The sequence below is a fragment of the Halichoerus grypus genome, chromosome 4 (assembly GCF_964656455.1).
Source record: "Halichoerus grypus chromosome 4, mHalGry1.hap1.1, whole genome shotgun sequence".
Lineage (NCBI taxonomy): Eukaryota > Metazoa > Chordata > Mammalia > Carnivora > Phocidae > Halichoerus > Halichoerus grypus.
Window position 1 is genome coordinate 137,069,455 of NC_135715.1, and position 24,765 is coordinate 137,094,219.

General features: G+C 43.5%; 1 long non-coding RNA gene across 2 annotated transcripts in view; it reads left to right on the forward strand.

The window, feature by feature from the left end:
* Window positions 1-24,765, forward strand: part of LOC118525213 (uncharacterized) — a 127,464-nt gene that overhangs the window by 37,664 nt on the left and 65,035 nt on the right. The window lies entirely within an intron of this gene.

The window sequence follows — 24,765 nt, forward strand, 5'->3', positions numbered from 1 at the left end:
CGCAGGTTATTGCTGAAGCCACCATACCTTCTCCTTTGGCCAAGACAACTTTAAAAACTGAATGAGTGAGATGCTTTCCTTTTTTTCCCCAGTAGTGTTAATCTATTGCCTCTAAGACACGTTATTATTTTTCTTTATTATTTTTCTCCTTGAATCTTCAGTTTGAAAGTTTGTCAACAAAATAAGTAAAAAGTAATTACTTTTTCTATTTTTAATAACTAATAAAAATAATAGCATATCCAGCTGTTATGTGGCAGACAATCTTCTGTGTGCTTTATATGTACTAACTCTTTCAATCCTCATAACTGGGTGGGGTAGGTACTCTTCTTGTCCTCGCTTTATAGAGGGGGAAATTGAACCTTAGAGAGGTTGAGTGAGTTGTCCAGATTTCATAAATGGTGGAGTCAGGTTTCAAGCCCACAGCCCATACTCTCAACCACTAGTTCACATCCAGAACTTTGGATCATCTTGAAATAACCAGTGTTATGCAATGAGTTGAAACATTTTCATCCTCACAAAAATGTGTATTTTGTTGGTAGAGCTTCACTGATGGCCCTTTATTTGTATTATCTTATTGAATCCTTACAATAATCCTAGGAGATAAGTCTTTACTCCTGGTTTACAAGTGAGAAAACTGACATTTGGACAGTTTTGGCATGTGTTCATGGTTCCCAGCCAGTTGGAAGTAGGACTAAAAATGCAGGCAGTCTGACCCCAGGGTCTGTGCTCTTTACTACCTCCCTAAAGATAAATGTATCATTTCCATTTGGATTTTTGAAGCTTTCAGTATAGCTTAAATGTCTGCATTATGACCTTCCTGGACTCTAGGTATGGAACCTCTGACCTCGCCTACCTCATTTCTAGTTTCCCAAACTTCCCGAGCCCAAAAGAATCCATTCGGCACTTACACATAACATCTCGCCCAAACCACCTGCCACCTGCATTCAGCGCCCTTCAAGTTTGCATGTTGTACAAAGACCCAGTTTTTGCTGTCACCCCATTGAGCCCCTGGGACATGGCAATCCTCTGTCCTCCACACCTGTCCACCCTGGACCCCTCCTGGCCCACGGGTTGGGGGGGGGAGGGCAGGACCCTGGCATGGGCCACCGAGTGCCTTGGCCACTGAGTTTGAAGCTATTGCTTTGGCACCGCCTGGGCTGCTTATTTTTAAGTGACTGTTTAGTCCCCTTTGACAGGAAGAACATACTAGAAAGCATCAGATAGAGCAGATGGTCCACATTATGAAGCAGGAAAACTATGCAGGCCAACTCTATGGTCCACTGGGGAGAAGGGGAAGACCGGGGAGACAGGCCTCGTCAGAAATCCAGTGACATTCGCTTCCTCCTCTCTCAGTCTCACAAATAACAAGGGACCCTGTTCCTTCCATAATGCATTTCTAAGGAATTTCTGTGGAGGTCTCCATGTCTCAGATTGGGTTCATTGGTGGTGGTGGTGTTGTTTTCCTTTTTCCTCCCCAGAGCAAGGCAGAGTGAGAGAAAACACATAGGACTTGAAGTCAGAATTCTGTGATTCTGTTCCCAGCTCCAGTGTGGTCTGGGTAGTCAGACCAGTTCTTCATGGAGTCAATGAATCACAGTAAATACTTTCTTAAAGACAGGGTGTAAATTGATAAACGTACAAATAAATAATGTCAAAGTCTTTCTTTTCAGCAAGATCATATGGTAATCTTTATTCAGATGGTGTCCACATTACTTCATTCATCAAGTATTTATTGAGCACTTACTGTGTGCAAAGCATTGCTTTAAGAGCTCTGAGATATTCAGAGGTGAATCTGATACGGATCCTATCTTTCTACCCTCATGGAGACTGACATGTGTCATTTACATAAATAGCTAGGAACAAGTTGGAAAGTAATATGCCATAAGAAAAATGGCAGTGAAGTACTTAGGATTCCAGAGATGGAAGAGAGGAAGAGGTTGTAATCCAAGGTGCTGCGTAATTAGAACAGAGATCATTATGTGGTAAGCTAACATAAGAAAAAGTGTCCCTGATGTGAATGAGAATTTTGGCCACAAAGAACTGAACCAGCCACAGTTTCAAAGTGTCCTTTTTGTACCGTACTGGTTCAATTTGCATTTTTATGGAGGAACACCCTACTGGACTGGGCGAAAGGAATTCTGAAATGTTACTAGTTACTTTGGGTAATTCTTATCTCAACCTGGTGCTGTATCTCTTGCTACCTTTGGCAATTTCAGGCTGGGTTTTCTGACTAGGCACAGCATAAACAGTCTCCAATGGATCACATTCCAACATTTGTAAACTAAGCGACCCCGGGCAGGTCAGTTCATGTCTTTCAGCCTCGGTTTCCCTGTAATAACAAATTAAAGTTGTGGCACTGCCTCAGCTAGCTCTAAATTTCTATGAGCCCCTATGTGAATTGATACCGGGAAACTCTAGGTTTGATCTAAATATACATCACATACCTTTTTAGATAGGTAAACATGCATTTTCCCGAGGTCTTTGTTGTCCAGAGAGATCGCTTAAGGATTTTTATGTGTAAGCATATCACTTAAGAATTTTCATCGGGTGTAGTCTCTGCAGGCGAGCACGCACACACGTACACGCACACACATACGTGCACACACGCACCACACCAACAAAGGCCAGTTTTAGTTGGATCAAGTCCAAATCCCACAGGCTGTAATTTATCCGAGTTTAGGCTATTTCCCTGAACTCTGCTCTTGAAAAACATTAATAATAAAGCTCTTTACCTTTTTTTGCGCAGAAGGTATGTGTGTGTGTCAGAGCAATATTAGAGAAGAGAAATCACAGAATGTCAGCCGTCTTGTTTCTCAGGTGAGATGATATCACCAGTAAACTTTGAAATGAAGCAATCAGCAAACATCTCCTACTTCCCTCTACCGGAAGTTTGGGATTAAGGGTAGCGTTTCAGCTGCTGTGTGGTGACACATTCCAGAGGGGAATGCAGGTCAAGGGCTGTGCAAGGTTTTATAGTTTCAATTCCAACCCAAACCTACATAGAGTGAAACAGTAGGGCAGAAGTGCATTCAAACGAGCTTTTTTTTTTAACTGCAGAAGTTAAAAAAATTACCAAATATCTGATCTGTTATGGAAAGAGTTTAGTTACAATTATTATTAGGTTTCTCTCTACAGCACATGCAGCTGTCAATCAGTCCTCTTCATTACCAGAATTCTCCCAGAGCAGTAAAAGGACTTGTTACCCAAATTGTCTGCAATTATAAGATGCCACTCTGAGTCCCTATAGTTGCTCCAAGATGAAAGCCGCTCCTGGATGGTAGCAGGGGTGCTGAGTCTGATCAGACGGGTGAGGCGACCCTAGGCACTGATGGCGGGCGGGGCCTGCCTGTCTACTCTATAGCCTCTGACCAGGCAGCTCCCATTTTCACTGGACAACACAAACTAGAAATCTGTATCCACAAGCTGAATCAAGCCAACAAGAGTGAGAAACTGACAGAGGAGCCTCAGGCTGATGAAGCCCTGCCATTCTGTGTCCCCAGAAGCAAGACACAGGTCCGGGGACGTCTCATGCTTCAGCCTCACAGGAGAGCCCCGCGACCCCGGCACTCACCTGAGCAGAACCCAAGGAGCAGGAGGAGCAGCTGTGGCTCCATGGGCCGTGGGCGCTGGTGTGGACTGGAGGCGAGTGGTGGCCTGCCTGCGCTGCTTGCAAGCCCTCTCTGGCTGGAAGCTTGGCTGCTAGAGGGTTTGGAAAGTGAGTCGGCTCAGTGGAGCTATTGTCTTACACCACCTGTTTGTGGCAGTGACAGCTGGGCTGCCCAGAGCCCTGGAGCCCAGGGACTTGCTGAGGGCCTAGCAGTATTACAGGGTGCCTCACTTTACATAATTGCTATACCCTTGATAAGTTGAGGGTGAACTGCATTGTATTTTAAATGCACCATGAGTTAGGTTTAATAATAAAGAAACAACTTAGAGTAGACAATGAATTATTTTGAATGCTGAGCAACCCCCTCCTTTTTGTATAAATCAGACCCTCATCTATGTGGATTGATTTGGATCAGCATCCCTAGGGCTGAGTAGATCGTCAGCTGTTTGTGTAAGACGCTGATCATCCTAAATCACGGAAGTCCACATTCCACACACAGGACAGTTCATTTGCTCTGGTTCGTTCTAGACTGAGAGTGCACAGGGCTTTTGTGCTGAATAAATTTGAGAAGAGCGGGGTTGGTGCCGAATCTGTCGGAGAATTCCACGTTTGGTTGGGTTTGGTTTTTAACAAAGATGGCTTCTTCCATAAAACTGGTTTTATTGGCCCCTGGAGTGGCTGCTCCAGCCTCTATCTCTGTATCAGGCAGTACCTGTCCCATGGTGCGCCATTAGCGGGAGCTAACTGCCCACCTCCCACGTACTGTCATTCAAGTGAAGCGTAATTAGCGACAAAGTGTCCCACTGCATAAACATTTGTTCCAGGCTCCTACTCTCTTCCATCCATTCTCTGCCTACTCTCACTCAGGGAAGCAAAGAGTAGAGTGGTTCAGCTTTTCAATTTCTTTGTTAAAAAACAACCACCACCCTAAAAGCCAGCAGTTAGTAATTGCTCAGTCTGAAGAGTATTTTTACCAAAACAGGGAAGGAAGCAGTTATTTAAAGAGACCCTGCCTGTTCCTTCCTTTTTCCCCAAACTGAATCAGGTGAGGAAGGTCCCTCGTCTCAAGTCCAAGGACAGCTTCCTGACAAATCCACCCATTCTGGTGAGTCCAAACAGAGCATTAGAGAAAAGGCTTGGAAGGTACAGGAGAGAGCCACACATTGACATTATTTATATTTTTTCTGTTTAAGTTGTGGGATATCGCTCACTGTCCACTAAAAAATTGGTTCTCTCCTTTCCAAGGTATTGCACTCTGACTGCCTAGGAAAAAATACATCCTTCCACCCGGTTCTTGCATCTAGATGGAACCATGTGACTGGATTCTAGAAAATGAAATGTGAGGAGAAATCTTGAGACTCAAAACCTTTCAGCAGAGCACATCCATGCTCTTCTAGTCTTTTCTTTTTAAACTTTAAAGTATCCAGTATCGGGCATCTGGGTGGCTCAGTTAGTTAAGCATCAGTCTTCGGCTCAGGTTATGATCTCAGGGTCCTGGGATTGAGTCCCACATCAGGCTCCCTGCGCAGCAGAGAGTCTGCTTCTCCCTCTCCCTCTGCCCCTGCTCCCCCTGCTTGTGCTCTCTCTCTCAAAAAATAAAATCTTTATAAAAAAATACAATATCCAGTATCATTAATAGAGTGTTACATTAGTTTCAAGTGTACAATATAGTGATTCAACAACTCTATGCTTTACTCAGTGCTCATCGCAAGTGTACTCTTTTCTTCACCTTTTTCACCCATCCCTCCACTTAGTCCCCTCAGGTGACCACCTGTTCTCTACAGTTAAGAGCCTGTTTTTTAGATTTGTCTCTTTTTCCTCCCCTTTGTTCATTTGTTTTGTTTCTTAATTACACATAGAAGTGAAATTGTATGTTATTTATCTTTCTCAGACTGACTTATTTCACATAGCATTATGCCCTCTAGATCCATCCATGTTATTGCAAATGGCAAGATGTCATTCTTTCTTATGACTAATATTCCATGTGTGTATATACCACATCTTTTTTATCCATTCATCAGTCAATAGACATTTGGGCTGCTTCCATAATTTGGCTATTGTAAATAATGCTGCAATAATCGTAGAAACACTAATTTTTGAATTAGTGTTTCTGTGTTCTTTGGGTAAATACCCAGTAGTGGAATTATTGGATCATAGGGTAGTTCTGTTTTTAACTTTTTGAGGAAACTCCATGCTGTTTTCCAGAGTGGCTGCACCAGCTTGCATTCCCACCAACAGTGTAAGAGGCTTCCCTTTCTCCACATCGTCACCAACATCTGTTGTTTCCTGTGTTGTTTGTGGTTCTGTTTTTTGTTTTTTAATTTATTTCATTTCATTTTAATATTTTATTTATATATTTGCCAGAGAGAGAGAGAGAGAGAGCGTGCACGTACAAGCAGGGGGAGCGGCAGGCAGAGGGAGAAGCAGGCTCCCCGCTGAGCAAGGAGCCTGATGTGGGACTTGATCCCAGGACCTTGGGATCATGACCTGAGCTGAAAGCAGACACTTAACTGACTGAGCCACCCAGATGCCCCCTCGTGGTTTTGATTTGCATTTACCTGATGACCAGTGTTGAGCATCTTTTCATGTATCTGATGGCCATCTAAATGTCTTCTTTGGAGAAATGTCTGTTCATGTCTTCTGCCCATTTTTTGGTTGGATTACTTGTTTTTTTTGGTGTTGAGTTGTGTAAGTTCTTTATATATTCTGGATACTAACTCTTTATTGGATATGTCATCTGCAAATATCTTCCCCCATTCAGTGGGTTGTCTTTTAGTTTTGTTGATTGTTTCCTTTACTGTGCAGAAACTTTTTATTTTGATGTAGTCCCAATAGTTTATTTTTGCTTTTGTTTCCCTTGCCTCAGGAGACATATCCAGAAAAATGTTGCTATGGCCAGTGTCAAAATCCTGTGCTCTCTGCTAGGATTTTATGGTTTCAGGTCTCACATTTAGGTCTTTAATTCATTTTGAGTTTGTTTTTGTGTATGGTGTAAGAAAGTGGCCCAGTTTCATTCTTTGCAAGTAGCAGTTTTCCCAACATCAGTTGTTGAAGAGACTGTCTTTTTCCCATTGCATGTTCTTGCCTCCTTTGTCAAAGATTAGTTGACCATATAATCGTGGTTTTTTTTCCCTGGGCTCTCTATTCCGTTCTGTTGCTCTATGTGTCTCTTTTTGTGCCAGTACCATACTGTTTTGATTACTATAGCTTTGTAGTATATCTTGATATCTGGGATTGTGATACCTCCAGTTTTGTTCTTCTTTTTCAAGATTGCCTTGGGTATTCAGGATCTTTTGTGGTTCCTACAAATTTTAGTGTTGTTTGTTCTGTGAACAATGCTGTTAGTATTTTGATAGGGATTGCACTGAATTTGTAGATTGCTTTGGGTAGTATGGACATTTTAATATTTGTTCTTCCAATCCATGAGCATGGAATATCTTTCCATTTGTTTGTGTTGTCTTCAATTTCTTTCATCAGTGTTTTATAGTTTTCAGAGTATAGGTCTTTTACCTCCTTGATTAACTTTATTCCTAGATATTTTATTATTTTGGTGCAATTGTAAATGGGATTGTTTTCTTAATTTCTCTTTCTGCTACTTCATTATTAGTGTATGGAAATGCAACGGATTTCTGTATATTGATTTTGTATCCTGTGATCTTACAGTTCTAGTAGTTTTTTGGTGGAGTCTTTAGGGTTTTCTATACATAATGTCATCTGCAAATAGTGAAAATTTTACCTCTTCCTTACCAATTTGGATGTCTTTTATTTCTTTTTTTTTGTCTGATTGCTGTGGCTAGGACTTCTGGTACAATGTTGAATAAAAGTGGTAGAGTGGGGGCACCTGGGTGGCTCAGGCAATTAAGCATCTGACTCTCAATTGCAACTCAAGTCTTGATCTCAGGGTTGTGAGTTCAAGCCCCATGTTGGGCTCCAGGATGGGCATGGAGCCTATTTAAAAAAAAAAAAAAAAAAAGTGGTGAGTGGATATCCTTGTCTTATTCCTGATCTCAGGGGAAAAGCTCTCAGTTTTTCACCGTTAAGTATGATGTTAGCTGTGGGTTTTTCATAAATGGCCTTTATTATGTTGAGGTATGTTCCCTCTAAACCTACTTTGTTAAGGATTTTTATCAGGAATGGACATTGTACTTGTCAAATGCTTTTTCTGCATCTATTGAAATGATCATATTGTTTAAATCCTTTCTCTTGTCTTTTTTTTTTTTAGATTTTATTTTTAAGTGATCTCTACACCAAACACAGGGCTTGAACTTACAACCCTGAGATCAAGAGTCACATGCCCTACCAACTGAGCCAACCAGGTGCCCCTATTCTTTCTCTTGTTGATGTGATATATCACATTGATTGATTTGCAAATATTGAACCACCCTTGTATATTGAGAATAAATACCACCTGATAGTAATGAATGATTTTTTTAATGTATTGTTGGATTCAATTTGCTAATATTTTGTGAGGATTTTTACACCTATGTTCATCAGAGATATTGGCCTGTACTTCTCTTTTTCTGTAGTGTCTTTATCTGGTTTTGGTATCAGGGTAATACTGGCCTCATGGAATGATTTTGGAAGCTTTCCTTTCTCTTCAATTTTTTTGAATAGTTTGAGAAGAATAGAATTCTTTAATTTTCTTTAAAGAACAAAATTATTTAAATGTTTGGTAGAAGGGCTCCTGAAGCGTCAGACTCTTGATTTCAGCTCAGGTCATGATCTCAGGGTTGTGAGATCAAGCCCTGCCTCAGGCTCTGTACTGGGGGTAGAGCCTGCTTAAGATTCTCTTGTCTCTCTCCCCCTCTGCCCCAACCACCCCCTCCAATAAATAAATAAATACATGTTTGGTAGAATTCACCAGTGAAGCTATCTGGTCCTGGACTTTTGTTTCTTGGGAGTTTTTTGATTGCTGATTCAATTTCATGGCTAGTAATCTGTCTGTTCAAATTTTCTATTTATTCCTGATTCAGTTTTGGCAGGTTATATGTTTCTAGGAATTTATTCATTTCTTCTAGGTTGTCCAATTTGTTGATATGTAATTTTTTGTAATATTTTCTTATAATCCTTTTGTATCTCTGTGGTATCAGTTGTTATTTCTCCTCTCTCATTTCTGGTTTTGTCTACTTGGTGGCCTTCCTTCCTTCCTCCTTTCCTGATGAGTCTGTTTACAGGTTTATCAATTTTGTTGATCTTTTCAAAGAACCAGCTCCTGGTTTCATCAATCTCTCTCTCTCTCTCTCTTTTTTTTTTTTTAGTTTCTATTTCATTTATTTCTGCTCTAATCTTATTTCCTTCCTTCTACTGGCTTGGGGTTTTGTTTGTTCTTCTTTCTCTAGCTCCTTTAGGTGTAGGTTTGGTTGTTTATTTGAGATTTTTCTTGCTTCTTGAGGTTGGTTTGGATTGCTGTAAGGTTCCCTCTTAGAATAGCTTTTATTGCATCCCAAAGATTTTGGACTGTTGTGTTTTCATTTTTATTTGTCTCCACATATTTTTTGATTTCCTCTCTTATTTCTTGGTTGACCCATTCATTGTTTAGTAGCATGTTATTTAACCTCCAGGTATTTGTGTCCTTTGCAGATGTTTTTCTTGTGGTTGATTTCTAGTTTCATAGTGTGGTGGTCAGAAAAGATGCATGGTATGACTTCAGTCTTTTTGTACTTATTAATGCTGGTTTTGTGGCCCAAGATCTGATTCTATTCTGGAGAATATTCCATGTACACTTGAAAAGAATGTGTGTCCCACTGTTTTATAATGGAATGTTCTGAATATATTTGTTAAATCCACCTGGTCCGAAGCTACTGTTTTTTTATTTTTATTTTATTTTATTTTTTAAAGATTTTATGTATTTATTTGACAGGGAGAGACACAGTGAGAGAGGGAACACAAGCAAGGGGAGTGGGAGAGGGAGAAGCAGGATTCCCGTGGAGCGGGGAGCCTGATGCGCGGCTTGATTCCAGGACCTGGGATCATGACCTGAGCCGAAGGCAGACGCTTAACGACTAAGCCGCCCAGACGCCCCAAAGCTACTGATTTTTTTAATTGATTTTCTGTCTGGATAATTGATTGATGTAAGTGGGGTGTTAAAGTCCTGTACTATCATTCTGTTATTGTCAATTACTTCCTTTTTGTTTGTTTTTAGCTGCTTTATGTATTTGGGTGCTCCCATGTTAGGTGCATAAATCTTTACAATTGTTACACCTTCTTATTGGGTTGTTCCTTTTATGATTATGTAGTGTCCTTCTTTGTCTCTTGTTACAGTCTTTGTTTTAAAGTCTAATTTGTCCAATGTAAGTATTCCTACCCTGGCTTCCTTTTCACTTCCATTTGCATGATAAATGCTTTTACACTCCTTCACTTTTTTTTCCTTCCTTTTTATTTATTTATTTACTTATTTATTTATTCTTCCAAATTTTTATTTAAATTCTAGTTAGTTGACATATAGTGTAATATTGGTTTTGGGAGTAGAACTTAGTGATTCATCACTTACATATAACACCCAGTGCTCAACACAACAAGTGCCCTCCTTAATCCCCATCACCCATTTAGCCCATTTCTTCACTTTCAATCTGTATGTATCTTTAGGTCTGAAATTAGTCTCTTGTAGGCAGCATATAGATGGGTCTTGCTTTTTTATCCATTCGTATGTCTTTTGATTGGCAGTTAGTCCCTTTACATTTAAAGTAATGATTGATAGGTATGTATTTATTGCCACTGTGTTACTTGTTTTATGGTTGTTTTTGTAGGTCTTCTCTGCGCCTTCTCTTGTTCTCTTTTCTCATAGTTTCCTGGCTTTCATTAGTGATATACTTGGTTTCCTTTCTTTTTTTTTGCATATCTATTACTGGTTTTTGATTTGTGGTTACCATTAGGTTTATATGTAACATCTTACACCGATAGCAGTCTATATTACGTTGATGGTTGCTTAAGTTTGTCCCACTGTTTTATAGCAATTATAGAATGGGTTGAACCCATTCTAAAAGCACTGTTTTTATTCCTCTCCCCACCATGTTTTAGGTATATGGTGTCATACTTTCCATTCTTTTATTTTGTGAATCCCTTGACTGATTTTTATAGATATACTTAATTTTATAGACATACTTTTGTGCTTCCTACTTTTCTTACTCCTGCTTGTGGTCTTTCCTTTCTTCTCAGAGAGTCCTCTTTAACATTTCTTGTAAGGCTGATATAGTGCTCATGAATTCCTTTAACTTTTGTTTATCTGGGGAACTCTTTATCTCTACCTCTATCCTGAATGATAGCCTTGCTGGATAGAATATTCTTGGCTGCAGGGTTTTTTGGTGGTTTGTTTGTTTGTTTAGCATTTTGAATATATCATGCTACTCTCTTCTGGCCTGCAAAATTTCTGCTGAAAAATCAGCTGATAACATTATTGGGTTTTCCCTTATGTAACTGTTTTCTTTTCTCTTACTGCTTTTAAAATTCTCTCTCTATTAGTACTTCTTGCCATTTTAATTACTATTTGTTTTGGTGTGGACCTCCTTGGGTTGATTTTGTTGGGGGCTCTCTGGGCCTCCTGGCTCTAGATTTCTTTTTCCTTCCCCAGATTTGAGAAGTTTTCAACTATTATTTCTTCAAATAAATTTTCTGCCCCCTTTTCTCTATCTTCTTCTGGGATCCCTGTAATGTGAATGTTATTATGCTTGATGGTGTCACTAAGTTCTCTTAATCTATTTTTATTTTTATTATTCATTTTTCTCTCTCCTGTTCAGCTTAATTGCTTTCCATTGCTCTGTCCTCCAGGTCCCTGGTCTGTTCTTCTGCTTCTTCTAATCTGCTGTTCCCTCTCGTGTATTTTTAATTTCAGTTATTGAGTTATTCACCTCTGATTGGTTCTTTTTTATGTTTTCTGTCTCTTTGTTGAAGGTCTCACTGAGGTCCTCCAGTCTTTTCTCAAGTCCAGTGAGTATCTTTATGACCATTAATTTAAATTATCTATCTGGGGCACCTGCCTGGATCAGTTGGAAAAGCGTGCAACTCTTGATCTTAGGGTTGTGAGTTCGAGCCCCACATTGGGTGTAGAGATTACTTAAAAATAAAATCTTAAAAAAAAATTATCAGGACCATTACTTGTCTCCATTTCATTTAGCTCTCTTGCTGTGATTTTGTCCTGTTCTTTCATTTCGGACATATTCCTCTGTTTCCTCATTTTGTCTAACTCTCTGTGTCTGTTTTTGTGTTAGGAAAGTCAGCTGTGTCTCCTGCTCTTGAAAGTAGTGGCCTTATGAAGAAGAGGTCCTGTAGTGCCCTGCAGTGCAATGTCCTCTGTTTCCCAGAACCTGGAACTTCAGGGGTTTCTCCCATGTGTGTTGTGTGCACCTTACCGTGTGGCTGAGTTGTATTTGCCTTCAGTCCAGTCATCTGCGATGATTCTCTGTCTATTGTGGATAGGGGTTTGGTCCCTGTGTTGTTAGTGGGCCAGTCTGGGGCCATCTTGGGCTTGAGTCAAGTCAGACCAGGTGTTTGCCAGAGATGCAGTAGCCCCAAAATGCAAGGAACTCTCCCTGTGTTGTCCTCTGAGAAGCTTTTGTGGGTGGGCCAGGCCTACAATCAGACCAACTCTCGGCTCCCAACCCACTGCTGGGGCTGAAGTCTGACTGGTGTGTGTGGTTATCTTCCCCTCTGCCCAGGGCAGGAGTCACTTTGGAGTGGTGCTGGCCCCTGCTGGGGCTGCTTGCACACTGCCAGCCTTGTGGCACTGCTTTGGATAGGCTTGACCAAAGGCATGTTGGAGAATGCAGTTCTGCAGGAGAACTCGGGGGCAGGGCGTGCAGTGCCAGAAGGTCCACACTGGTCCCCTATGGGAGGGGAGCTGCATCTGCCTGGGAAAACTGCCCAGGCTGGGGTGGAGGGGACAAGTCTGCAGGAGAGCATAGGGGCAGGGTGTGCTATTAGCAAGCTAGGTGGAAAGTGTTGGCACTCTGTTGGTTCCCACAGGTGTCTGTGTATCTAGGCTGGGTGTGGGGGAGGGAAGTGGTGCCCATCAGCTCTTTTATTCTTGGAGAAGTCTCCCAAACTTCCCTGCTCTTCCAGCACATGCTCTGAGATTAGTAAACAAACCTCCCTCCTGTATACCCCAGGCATTTTCCAACTGCTGCTTCTATGCTGTGTTTCCACAGGGCTGTTTGTTTTACTGCCTCTTTAAGGGTGGGACTCAGTTTCCTATCACTTTCCTGGCTCTGCCAGAACCAAGTCCACTGATTTTTTCAAGTTCCAGGTGTTAAGTCCCACTGATTATAAAAAACTCATGAAGCCAGGCCCCTTGGGCTTTCAAAGCCAAATGTTATGGGGATTCGTCTTCCACATGCCGTGCCTGGGGTGCCTGGGGGGTGCCTAGGGTGAGGGTCTGTTTCTCTCCTCTCTCCATGCCAGCAGCATCTCTCCCTCCTGTGGCCAATTACAAGGGTCCTTTTGGCTCCCAACACCTCTTTGCCCTTCCTATCCTCTTTGATGTGGCCTCTTCTCTACATTTAGCTGTGGAGAGTCTGTTTTGCCAGTCATTTTCTGGCTTATTTACACCGATGTGGGTGTTACCTAGTTGTATCCATGGGGTGAGATGAGCTCAGACTCCTCCTGCTCTGCCATCTTTAAGCCTCGTGCTCTTTAGTCTTCTGACTAGCTGGAATGGACATGAGTCCATTGGAAACCACATGTTGGAGATGACTTTGCTTTCAACATCCTGAAATCTTGAATGACTTCATGGAGAAGGACATCCATTGACCTGTCACCACCCAGCTCTATTTCATGAGTGAGAACAAAACTTTCATCGGGTTAAGCCATTGAATTTCTTGGGTTTATTTATACAGTAGCTAGTGTTATTAGTATTACTACAAAATTTACTCCCTTCCATTGGGGTTCTGAGGTTAAGAATAAACCCTAAAAAAATAGCATTGCAGAGGGAGGCAAGAAGATCGGTATTGGAGGCTGACAAGATGAAAACCCGTGTTATATAATAGCAAATTATTTAATAAAACTGTTGTCCTCAGTTACTTGGTGAGCAAAATGTCTACTGAGCCATGGCTTTAAAAGAGGTTGGAAAACCCAAAGATAGTGCACAGTTGTTCTTATTTGCTTTGCTTAGTGTGTCAGCATAAGGGCCAAGCTCAGGCAAGAATCAGCTGCTTTAAGAGGAGAGATGAAAGGAAATAGAATAAGTCCAGAAATTTGAAGCCTTCTGCTTTGAAACCCAAAATATAAGTGATAACATAGAAAAAAGGCTTTGAGCAACAAAAGCCCATTAAGACTTCTTTTTAAGCAGATAGTTTCACCACTGCAGTTTAAGGATGCTTTCTTCACACTCAAGACTGTTTTTTTCCAGATAGCTTCAAGATGGTTGCCATTAAGTTGAAGGAGAGAGGCATGGGGGTTAGGATGCAAAGAAGTAAATCAGGCTTGAGAGTTAGGTCTAGTGAAGAACCCTATGTGTGCATACTGGCACATGGAAATGACTGAAAACAAATATTTCAGAAGCTTACTAAGTGTTGGAAGGAATTGTATTGCCAAAGAGTTCTTGAACCCAGACTAGAAAAACTTAGGTTGTTCAGGCCTTAAAACAGTCCTTGGGCACCCAAACATGCTACAACAGTTGTACAGACTCCAGGGAGGGCACTTTCCCCGCTGCCCACTTCGGATGTGGCCATGGAGATGCATGGGCAAGCAAGACCTGCAGGGGAGCGAGGAGCCACAGAGAACAACAGACAAGGGAGGTCCTCCCACAGAGCAAAGTCAGGGTCTAATGAAGGAACCATAGCAGGCCCTCTCAGCGCCCTCCCTCCCCTGCCCCATATGCCCTCGTCTTTCACCTCTACTCTGAAAACTCTGCCTACTGCCAACACCTGCCCAAGGGATTTTTTCTGGCTACAGGAATACACAGGACAAGCTGGAAATGCAAGAGCATTAATGGCTCCAGAAACAGCCCTCAACTGCTGTAGGTGGACAAATACCCCAGTTTCCTCACCCGTCAGATGGGGAAACTGAGGCAGGCTCTATGCTGTGACTCAGAGTTCATCCATGGATGGAGTCCCCACTGCCCATGGTGGAAATGGCTGGACAGCCCTCCCTTTACTGGCTTCCTTCACTTCCCTGTCCACTTTGTTCACTCTGTACCTCCCAGATAGACCCCTTACAGGGTCTGCTTCTGGGGGAACCCAAATCAAGACAGAATTTCTCCCACTGTCTGGGCAGGAGCTTCATAATGGCTTCACAGTAATGTAAATGGGTGCCTTTCCCACATTTCTACCAATTCTCTTCTATAAATGAACATTTGAAACTGTAGACTAAAAAATAATTAATTAAAACTGTTGTTATCCTCAGTAGTAAACTTATTTTTTCAAAATGTCTAAGTAATTCAAGTTTGTTGTAGAAAAATTAAAAACAGATGAACAACAAGAAAAAATGATTATCCATTATCCTTCTAACTAGAAATTTTCATGGTTAGTGGGTTAGTTTTTATCTGTTCAGACCCTTTCCATGCATTCATTTATTCACTCATTTTTCACTATCCCAAATCCTTTATGTTACTTAAATTAAGAATTTACTTAATTTATAGGCTTTCATGGATTAACTACTGTTAAGGAAATGCTACTTTCAGGAGAATATTAATCTTTTTTTCAGCTTTATTGAGGTATAATTGACAAAATTGTAAGATATTTTAAGTATACAATGTAATGATTTTGATATACATATGCTTTGTGAAATTCATCGTATTTAGGGGCGCCTGGGTGGCTCAGTTGGTTAAGCGTCTGTTTTTGGCCCAGGTCATGATCCCAGGGGCCTGAGATCAAGCCCCATGTTGGGCTCCATGCTCAGCAGGGAGTCTGCCTCTCCCTCTCCCTCTGCACCTCCTGTGCTTGTGCTCTCTCTGTCTCTCTCTCAAATAAATAAATAAAATCTTTTTAAAAAAAAGTGAATTTTTTTTTCTTGGGCATTGCTATGTACCAAGCATAGTTCTAGGCGTTTGAGATACATCAGTAAACAGATGAAGATTTCTGTTCCTCAAGAAAAATGCATTCTAGTTAGAGAAAATAAACTATATATATATATAAATTTAAACAAATTGTTTAGTATCTTATCGTGAAAATGTTATGGAAAAAAGGAAGGTAGAGCAGGGTGAGGGGAATCAGGATGGCTAGAGGGGGGATTGCAGCATGGAAGCACAAGTGTTAAAACACCCTCAGCAGGGGTGAGGCATTTGAGCAAAGACTTGAAGGAGGTGCAGATATCCATGGGTTGAACACTCCAGCAGAGTGAACAGCAGTAGACGTCCCTAAGGGGAGTGCACCTGGTGTGCTCCTGACGTCGCAACGAGGCTGGCCAGGCTGGAGCAGAGTGAGCGACGGGGAGATGGCTAGATGATGTTGGAGAGCAGCCGGGGAAGAGAGGACACAGCGTGTCTTGTAGACTTTTACTGTGTGCAAGACTGGGAGCCTCTGCAGGGTTTTGACCAGGAGGGACGTGGTCTGACGTACGTCATAAAGGATCACTCTGGCTCCTGTGGTAGCAAGAGACTGTAGGGAAGACAAGGGAGGTGCTCCTGCAGTAATCCAGGTGGTAGGTGGGGGCAGGCAGGACCACAGTGGTTGCAGGGAGGGTGATGAGAAGTAGCTGGATTGGGGAAGTATATTTTGACACAAGGCTAAGAGGATTTCCTGAAGGATTGGATCTGGATACAAAAGAAGGAGAGGATGATGACTGCAGATGATTTGCAGGGTTCTGGCTTGAGCATTGGGAAGGATTTAGGTGCCAACAAGTGGATTAAGGAAGGCTGTGGCTGGAGCAGGTTAAATGGGGAGGAGGCTCATAAGTTCTGTTAGGGACATGCTGAGTTTGAAATGTCTATGAGAAACCTGAGTAGACAGTCGGATTGATGAGTCAGGAGTTTAGGGGAGAGGTCTAGGCGAGGGCAGATGGTGCTGAAAGCCATGACTGGATACGGTCAAAGGAGTGAGGGAAGAGAAGAGAACTAACATTAAAAACCTGGGAAGAGGGCACCTGGGTGGCTCAGCCGTTAGGCGTCTGCCTTCAGCTCAGGTCATGATCCCAGGGTCCTGGGATCGAGCCCCGCATCGGGCTCCCTGCTCTGCGGGAAGCCTGCTTCTCCCTCTCCCACTCCCCCTGCTTGTGTTCCCTCTCTCACTGTGTCTCTCTCTGTCAAATAAATAAAATCTTTAAAAAAAAAAAAAAAAACCTGGGAAGAGAGGTGCCTGGGGGGCTCAGTTGGTTAAGCGTCTGCCTTCGGCTCAAGTCATGATCTCAGAGTCCTGGGATCGAGCCCCGCGTCGGGCTCCCTGCTCAACCGGCAGTCTGCTTCTTCCTCTCCCTCTGCCCCTCCCCTCTAGTCATGCTTTCTGTCTCTCAAATAAATCAATAAAATCTTAAAAAAATAATAATAATAACTGGGAAGAAGAGGAAGAATGCAGAAAAGCCTGAGAAAGCAGAAGCAATGAGGCAGGAGATCCCAGAGAATGGTGTCCTGGAAGCCAGAGGAAGAACTCATACAAGGAGGAGGGAGCAGCCGCTGTGTTAAATACTGCTCAGGGAGCCCATGACAGGAGGACAGAAATGCCTCTGGGGTTAGCAGTATGGAGGCCACTGGGGACCTTGACACATACAAAACCTGACTGGAGTAGGTTTAAGAGGGGAGCAATTAGAGTGGCTTTACTGAAAGGGTAACAAAGAAATGAGGTGGTGAGGAAATAGAGCCAACACAAGTTTTTCCATTGTATGCCCTTTTTGTGGGGGGGGGGGATGGGAAAAATAACAGCATATTTGTATGATGATCATAATGATCCAACAGTAACAATCAAATAAATTGATTATGTAGTAGGGAGCTCGAAGAAAACACTCATAAAAATGTTTTCAAAAATGGGGTTTATTATACATACCTTTCTATAACTTACAAAGTATATAATAAATATGTTCCTAGTCAAATAGTGTGGCTCTACATTTTTTTAAAAGATTTTATTTATTTATTTGCCAGAGAGAGAGAGAGCACAAGCAGGGGGAGCGGCAGGCAGAGGGAGAGGGAGAAGCAGACTCCCCGCTGAGCAGGGAGCTGGACATGGGGCTCAATCCCATGATCCTGGGATCATGACCTGAGCTGAAGGCAGACGCTTAATGGACTGAGCCACCCAGGCATCCCGAATGAAACATTTTAAATAATTTTAATGCATATCAAATAGCCCAAATTTCCATTTTAGAATCGATCAAAGTCATTTAGACTAATCCTTTATCGCAGTTATATTTTTATATTATACCTATTGCATACTGTTAGGTTTATTTGTGTGATGATCTGATTAATGTCTGTCTCTCCTACTAGACAGCAGGCCAGCGAGTGGGGAGTCAGTACGTGTTTTTCTCACCACTGTATGCTCAGCTTCTGGCCCCGAGCCTGCCATTATAGTAGGCCTTCAGTCAGTACGGGTTCGTGAGTGAATGACGAGATATAAAGCCTAATTCAATGATTAGGGTAGAAGATCCAGTGGATAATGTCATGTGGGGGTAGAATGAGGTGTGACTATCAATCACCCCGAGTGCCTTGCAGGGTACCTGGTTTATAGCAATAAACGTGTTTGTCATTGACTAAATCAGGCACGAATGAGGTTATCACTTTTGTAAAAGTCCACCTTCTTGTGTGGCTTAATGAGTGGAATGGTCGTAGATCCTCCCCAGGTCATGTCTTTGGAGAAAACACTGAGTCTGCGTCTATATTTTGGTGCAGCTCTCAGGGGCCTGGCCACCCCACCGCCAAACAAATCCTCTTTTCCAGTGCTGAGCACCTCCTTCCAGTGGCCAGCAGGCGGCGACAGTCGGCCGGTGAAGTGGCCACGGAGCGCGCAAGGCCCTCTGGCTGGACCCTGTCTGGGCTGGAGCACTGTCTGCCGTCACCGGGCTCTGTCGCGGCTCCGGTCACCCAGAAATGCCCTGCAGGCCAGCCTGGCAGGCTCTTTCCCGGGAGGCAGGCTGCTCAGGTGTGTTCCCCGGGACCCTGGAGCCGTGGTCTCCCCTCAGCAGGGTCACTTCTCAGCCCCTAAGAGAGTCCAACTCTGCGCTTCCATATTACAGGGTTTACATTCCCAAGGAACTCTGTACTGGACGGCTCAGGAGCCAGGACAGGGCATTTGAAAATCCGGACTTCTTCGGGCTCTGAGATTTTATCCAGTTCACATCAAGTGACCTGCCTCTGTCATTGTCTCAGTCTGAAGTAATCAGTTTCTGTTAATTCTTCTTTTTTTCCCAGCCCAGCTCAGTGCCATGCAGACAAGCTGACATTTTTTTTTTTAAGATTTATTTATTTGATAGAGCGCACAAGCAGGGGGAGCGGCAGGCAGAGGGAGAAGCAGGCTTCCCGCCAAGCAGGGAGCCCGATGCGGGGCTCGATCCCAGGACCCTGGGACCATGACCTGAGCCGGAGGCAGATGCTTAACCGACTGAGCCACCCAGGCGCCCCAGGCTGATACTTTCATACGACCGTGCTGGATCTGTACTCATCGGATCATATAAATGCTTCTGAGGACCTACCAGACTGCGGCCCACTCACCATGGGTCCACCCCATCTTGCGGCTGCTTTTTCCCAGCGGCAGGGATGGATTTGCCCGCATGGACCTTTACTCTCTCCTTTGTTCCCTTGCGACTGATGATAGGGAGGAAATCGCCATTTGCTGAGAACCCACTGTGCACCAGTCCCCTCTCACAGCAACCCAGTGGGTGGGTGTTGTGTCACGGTGGCCAAGCCCACTTAGGTTGTAAGTAGCAGAGTACCAGGACAGGAGTCGGCTATTGCTGACTCTGTGTTGCTCCATCTGTATGCTCATAGTCCAAAGTGTGCTCCAAGAAGCCCCTCGGAGGCGGCCACGAGAGAGGGGGCGGAGAGGAGACGGTGGAAGGGTGGCACGTGCCCTAAGGGTGGCGCTTCTTGTTTCCCACCCTTGCTTCATCTAGAGCAACTGCACTTTGACTTAAAAGGAAAAAAAAAAAATACGTGTGTGTGTGTGTGTGTGTGTGTGTGTGTGTGTGTGTGTGTGGTCGGTCTCCTGAAAGAAAAGCATAGGGGCGCCTGGGTGGCTCAGTTGTTAAGCGTCTGCCTTCGGCTCAGGTCATGGTCCCAGGGTCCTGGGATCGAGCCCCGCATTAGGCTCTCTGCTCCGCGGGAAGCCTGCTTCTCCCTCTCCCACTCCCCCTGCTTGTGTTCCCTTTCTCGCTGTTTCTCTGTCAAATGCATAAATAAGATCTTTAAAATTAAATAAAAGCTTAAAAAATAAAAAGAAAGCTTAAGTGAAAGATTTTATAAATATGTAAAGTATAAGAAGAAAAAAACATCTGAAAATCCTCTCGCAGCATACGTCGTCGTCTTGGGACATTCTGACACTGCGGAGTCACGGTCAAGTGTGAGCTGTGGATGTAAGACAAAGCAAAGCTCACGGGGACTGAAGCAGGGGACTGAAGCAGGGCCTCGGCCCCTGCAGCTCCAGGGTCTAACCACTTGACTCATTCAGGAAATGCTTTGGTGGCAAAATTCCTCTGCAGCAGACACAGAACAATGGGTGGGATACAAAATCTAACGTGTACCCCTGCCCCCTGCCTGGAACGAGGGGCGTGTTTTGAAGTTTGTCACACAGATCCTGGGTAATAGCAATCGGATGGAAAACTAAAGAAGCCCAGGAGACCAGGCTGAATGACAGATGAAAAACAGAGGCAGAGAAAAGAGGGAGTGGGAGAGAAGCCTCAGGCTGGGTCTCTGATCAGAGAACCAGAGATCGAGAGACAGGTGCAAACAGTATCTTTAAGGAGTTTGCTGGATATTTAAAACACACTCCCACCTTTGACATTTTCTCAAGAGACAGAAAGATTTGAATTGTTTTCAATTATATTTTTCTGCAGGTCTGAACCAGTGCCAAGACTAGACCCATGTAGGATCCTGGGTTTGCATCGGTTATATAAGCAAACCAGTTTTTGCTGTGATCTGGAAGAGTCAAAACCATGAGTGTTTTTCAGCTTCCATTTTGTCAGCTGCTTGAGTTTCTATTCTGAGAGGTGCAAACTGTTAAACATTGTTATTCACTTGTGTTCCCTAAATAACTTTTAATTAGTTTTAATTTGGACCAAGAATGTTCTACTGTTGACACAGTGACAGGAATTATCAAAAACTAATAAAGAACTCACTTCAAAAAAAACTTGCACTAATATTACAGTATTTTATAATGTCTATCTCAGCAGAGACACAGCTAATTTACATTTTTAAATTTCATTTTTTGATGATTTTCCTCAAAGCCATAATTATATTGGTTAAAAGGTTACCTAAACATTATTTTTCACCTGCAAGCATTTTTCACAAGGGAATTTTTCTTTTATCTTTCAGTGGAATGAATGCACGGGTGCAAGAAATGTAATCAAATTAGTAACTGTATGGAGCCTTTGAAACCTCGTGTTTTGCTGGATAGTGACTATTACTCAGTGAAAAATGAGGAGCAGTAAATCCTTTCCCCTTAAAAATTGTCAAAGAAGGGGCACCTGAGTGGCGCAGTCGATTAAGTGTCCGACTCTTAGTTTTGGCTCGGGTTGTGATCTAGGGATCTTGAGATTGAGCCCCGTGTCCGGCTCCACACTCAGCGGGGAGTCTGCTTGAGATTCTCTTTCTCTCTCTCCCTCTGCCCATCCCCCTGCTCGTGCACTCTCTCTCTCTCAAATAAATAAATAAATCTTTTAAATAAAATAAAAATCGCCAAAGAAAAGTTTGTCATGCCTTTCAGAATATCATAAAGCAGACAATACAAGGAATTCAAAAATAGTGTTGGAGTTTTTCAATCAAACGCCCCCTCTTCCCTCAGTTGTCCCCTAATCCTTAGGGCATGATTCTAACAAAGACTCAAACATCCCTTTGTCTAAAAAGTGACCCACTATCAAAGAGCTAGTAATCTTAGGGTCAGCCCTTTGTCTTTTCCAAAGTGAGTAAAACCTTCTGAATTCTACAGGGTAAAAATCTGGCAAAAGTCAAAGAGAATTTCTGATACATCAAGGAAATACGCCATGAGGATCCTGTACATGACACTAATCCAAGCATGCTCTAGTTTAGTTCAAAAACCGGTAAAGACGTAAATGTCTGAGCAGGTTTCTTTAGTGAAAGCAAAAGTGATATGTAAGCTAAATCTCCAAGTGTAGTGACCAACGGGGATCTTGTTTCCAGACTCATTTTCATCATCTTCTTAAGTACTTCTTAATTTGGTTTCGGGACCACTTAGCTCATTACAGATGAGCAGGATGGGCCTTGTGTGTTACTGCACAACTGAGAGAATTATTTAGTATTCTGTAGTTCAGTGACAGAGAGTCTGGATGCGCTTGAATATTTAGGGAGTTTTACCTTATCTTTTTGTTATAGAGGCCTTACGACAACTTAAAACATTGGTCAGCTTCATTGTTACCTAGCTAGACTTTTAAAGATTGGCTAGCCAAGACTGAATTTTATTCAAGCACTGTTTTAAGGACATTAGCCTGTTCTATGGCCATGATCGGTACTATTTAAATTTCCAGCATCTCTGTGTTCTGTGTGCCGACCTATTGTGTTAGTGGTACCACCTAATTTGTCACAATTCTGGACACACTGGCAGGCCTCAGGTGTATCTGGAGCTCGTGGATAGATATGTGCATCTGTCTGGAACTCCGGTTTTACTTGAAGACTTGGAAGGAAAAAAATTAATCAGTTTAACCATTTATTTAATGTGCTGCCAATTCTTTATTTATTTTTTTTTTAAAGATTTTATTTATTTATTTGAGAGAGAGAATGAGATAGAGAGAGAGAGAGCATGAGGGGGGAGGGTCAGAGGGAGAAGCAGACTCCCTGTTGACAGCAGGGAGCCCGATGCGGGACTCGATCCCGGGACTCCAGGATCATGACCTGAGCTGAAGGCAGTCGCTCAACCAACTGAGCCACCCAGGCACCCTGCCAATTCTTTATTTAATTTGCTGTGAAGCAAACAAAATTATGCATTAGCTATGTTATGACTAAAACCCAAATGTTGACTAATACTTACAGTGATAGAATAACAACTTGTAAACCAAGAAGTGTGTTTGTTTAGCTGTCAGAATTCCAGCCAGAAGCCAACTCGTGATGCTGAGGAAAAAATAGGATGACATTGGTCCTGGGAGGGTGATGGGACACGACCCCGCCGGGCTGCCAGGTGAGGCAGACCAAAGCCTACTGCTCCCATCTCCTGTCTATGTCCTCTGTGGTTGGACAGGAATTCTAAGGACTATTGGAGAAGGAATAGGGAATAGGACTGATTCTGTTAGGAGAGATCCTGAAAAACCTGGACCAGCTGAATGTGGGTGGCGCCATTAAGGAAGTTTCCTCCTACCTCAGCAAAGACTGCACTGGGCAGGAGCTCTCTGAGGTACAAAGACATCCTCCAAGAACTGTCCCCATGACTCTACCTGACCTGGCCATGGCACCTCCCAACTCCCAGTGCCTGAGTCTCTACCTTTAATGAAGACCACCCTTGAGCATCCCATCAGTGGACCTCCTGCTTCTCCCTAGCCTGCCTACTGGGGGCAACGCAGCCTTGCTCAGGTCCAATCCTAGCCTGTGAGCGAGCTCCTGCCCTTGACCCTGGTCCAGGCTTCCAGTTCCTGTCTTCATGTGGCCCACTCCCAGGACTGCAGACTGGGCCCAACCAATGAAGAATTTAAAGCCAGATTTTTCTGTGAAAATAAATACAAATGCAAAATTTACGTGGGTGTCTAAGATACAAGACCTCAGATATGATGGCTGCTATTCACGGTGCCTTTGAACAGTTCCTCAGCCCCTTGGGGATGCATTCATCCTTCCCTGCCATTAGAGTATCTCCAGCAGACAGGTCTGAGAAGCCCGCTCTGAGAAACATCACTATGAGGTGAAGGAGCCCGCACGTGAAGTCCTCCCTCAGAATGGGAGACAGTGCTCTTCAGAGGGCACGTGGAAATTCCATACAGTTCCAGATACTGGCCTCCTAACTGAGCATGAGGCCATGCCTTCATGCCCCCTTCCTAATCTGTGCAAAATGTCAGAGGAATAAAACCAGTTTTGTTTCTTAATGGGCTCATAAAATGTGCCAATTTTGTACAGACTGCTTTTTTCTATTTTTCTGTAAAGTTGTTTTCAGAAGCATTTAAAATTGTTTGTAGCATTCAAGTTTATGTTGCCCGTTTTTCATTTCCAGAAAGACAGAGGCAGCTCTGGCTGATGCTGGGGAGCCTGAGCTCGGAGCAAACGAGGCAGGGTCCAGGGGCCTCCCGCTTGCACAAGATGCTCGTACCGCAGCCCCCGCGCCCTCGGCTCCATCCCCCTCCTCGCCCGCGTAGACACAGGAGAGCCTTACTGAGCATGAGGCTGTCACTCTGGAAGCGTCCGAGGAGGACAGGGAGGGGCCCCCTTGTCCTGGACAAACAACAGCTGGGCCATTACCTGGCCTTTTCCTCTTCTCCTGCCCCGAGGGCTCAGGGTACATCTTGAGTGGGAAGAAATGCACCACAAGGGGTCCCTAATTTGAGATCTGATTGCAATAGTCTGGTTCCAGCCAGGCCCGTTGTAGGTCTAATTCAGTGAATTCTGGATTAAGTGAAGGATCTGACCCTTCCCAGACAGCCCCTCGAGCTCTGCCCCTCAAACATAAAATTTCCCAGAGACCGATCTTGGCATGTGTTTCCCAGAGAAGCTGGCAAATTTGGAGGATTGTACTTCTGTATGTTTCTACTCCGGCAGCTAAGTAGCGTGGTGGTTAGGAGGCTCTTGTGCATTTATTAGAACTGTCACCCTAAGAGCGTGTTTGCAGGGTCCTGGCTCTGAGGTATACACCCCCCCACCCCCCCACCGTTCACTTGCACAGGGCTTACGTGTCCCTTTTGCCCAGAGCCTTCTCTTGCACTGTATGCATGAGCCCTGACACCTAGCAGATGGAAATTCATCCCTGAGATGAAGAGAGATCATCTGCCACCTCCCAGATGGCGTAGGAAGGGCAAAGAAAGATTCAGAGGAACTAAGCTAAGAAAGTGAGAACAAGGGAATCCAGTTGGGTTAATTCTAAGGGACACACCAGGGAGCTTCCTGGTATGGCCTGAATCACTGTATGGGACTTGGTATCAGGGAAGATAACCCATGCCTTCAAGGA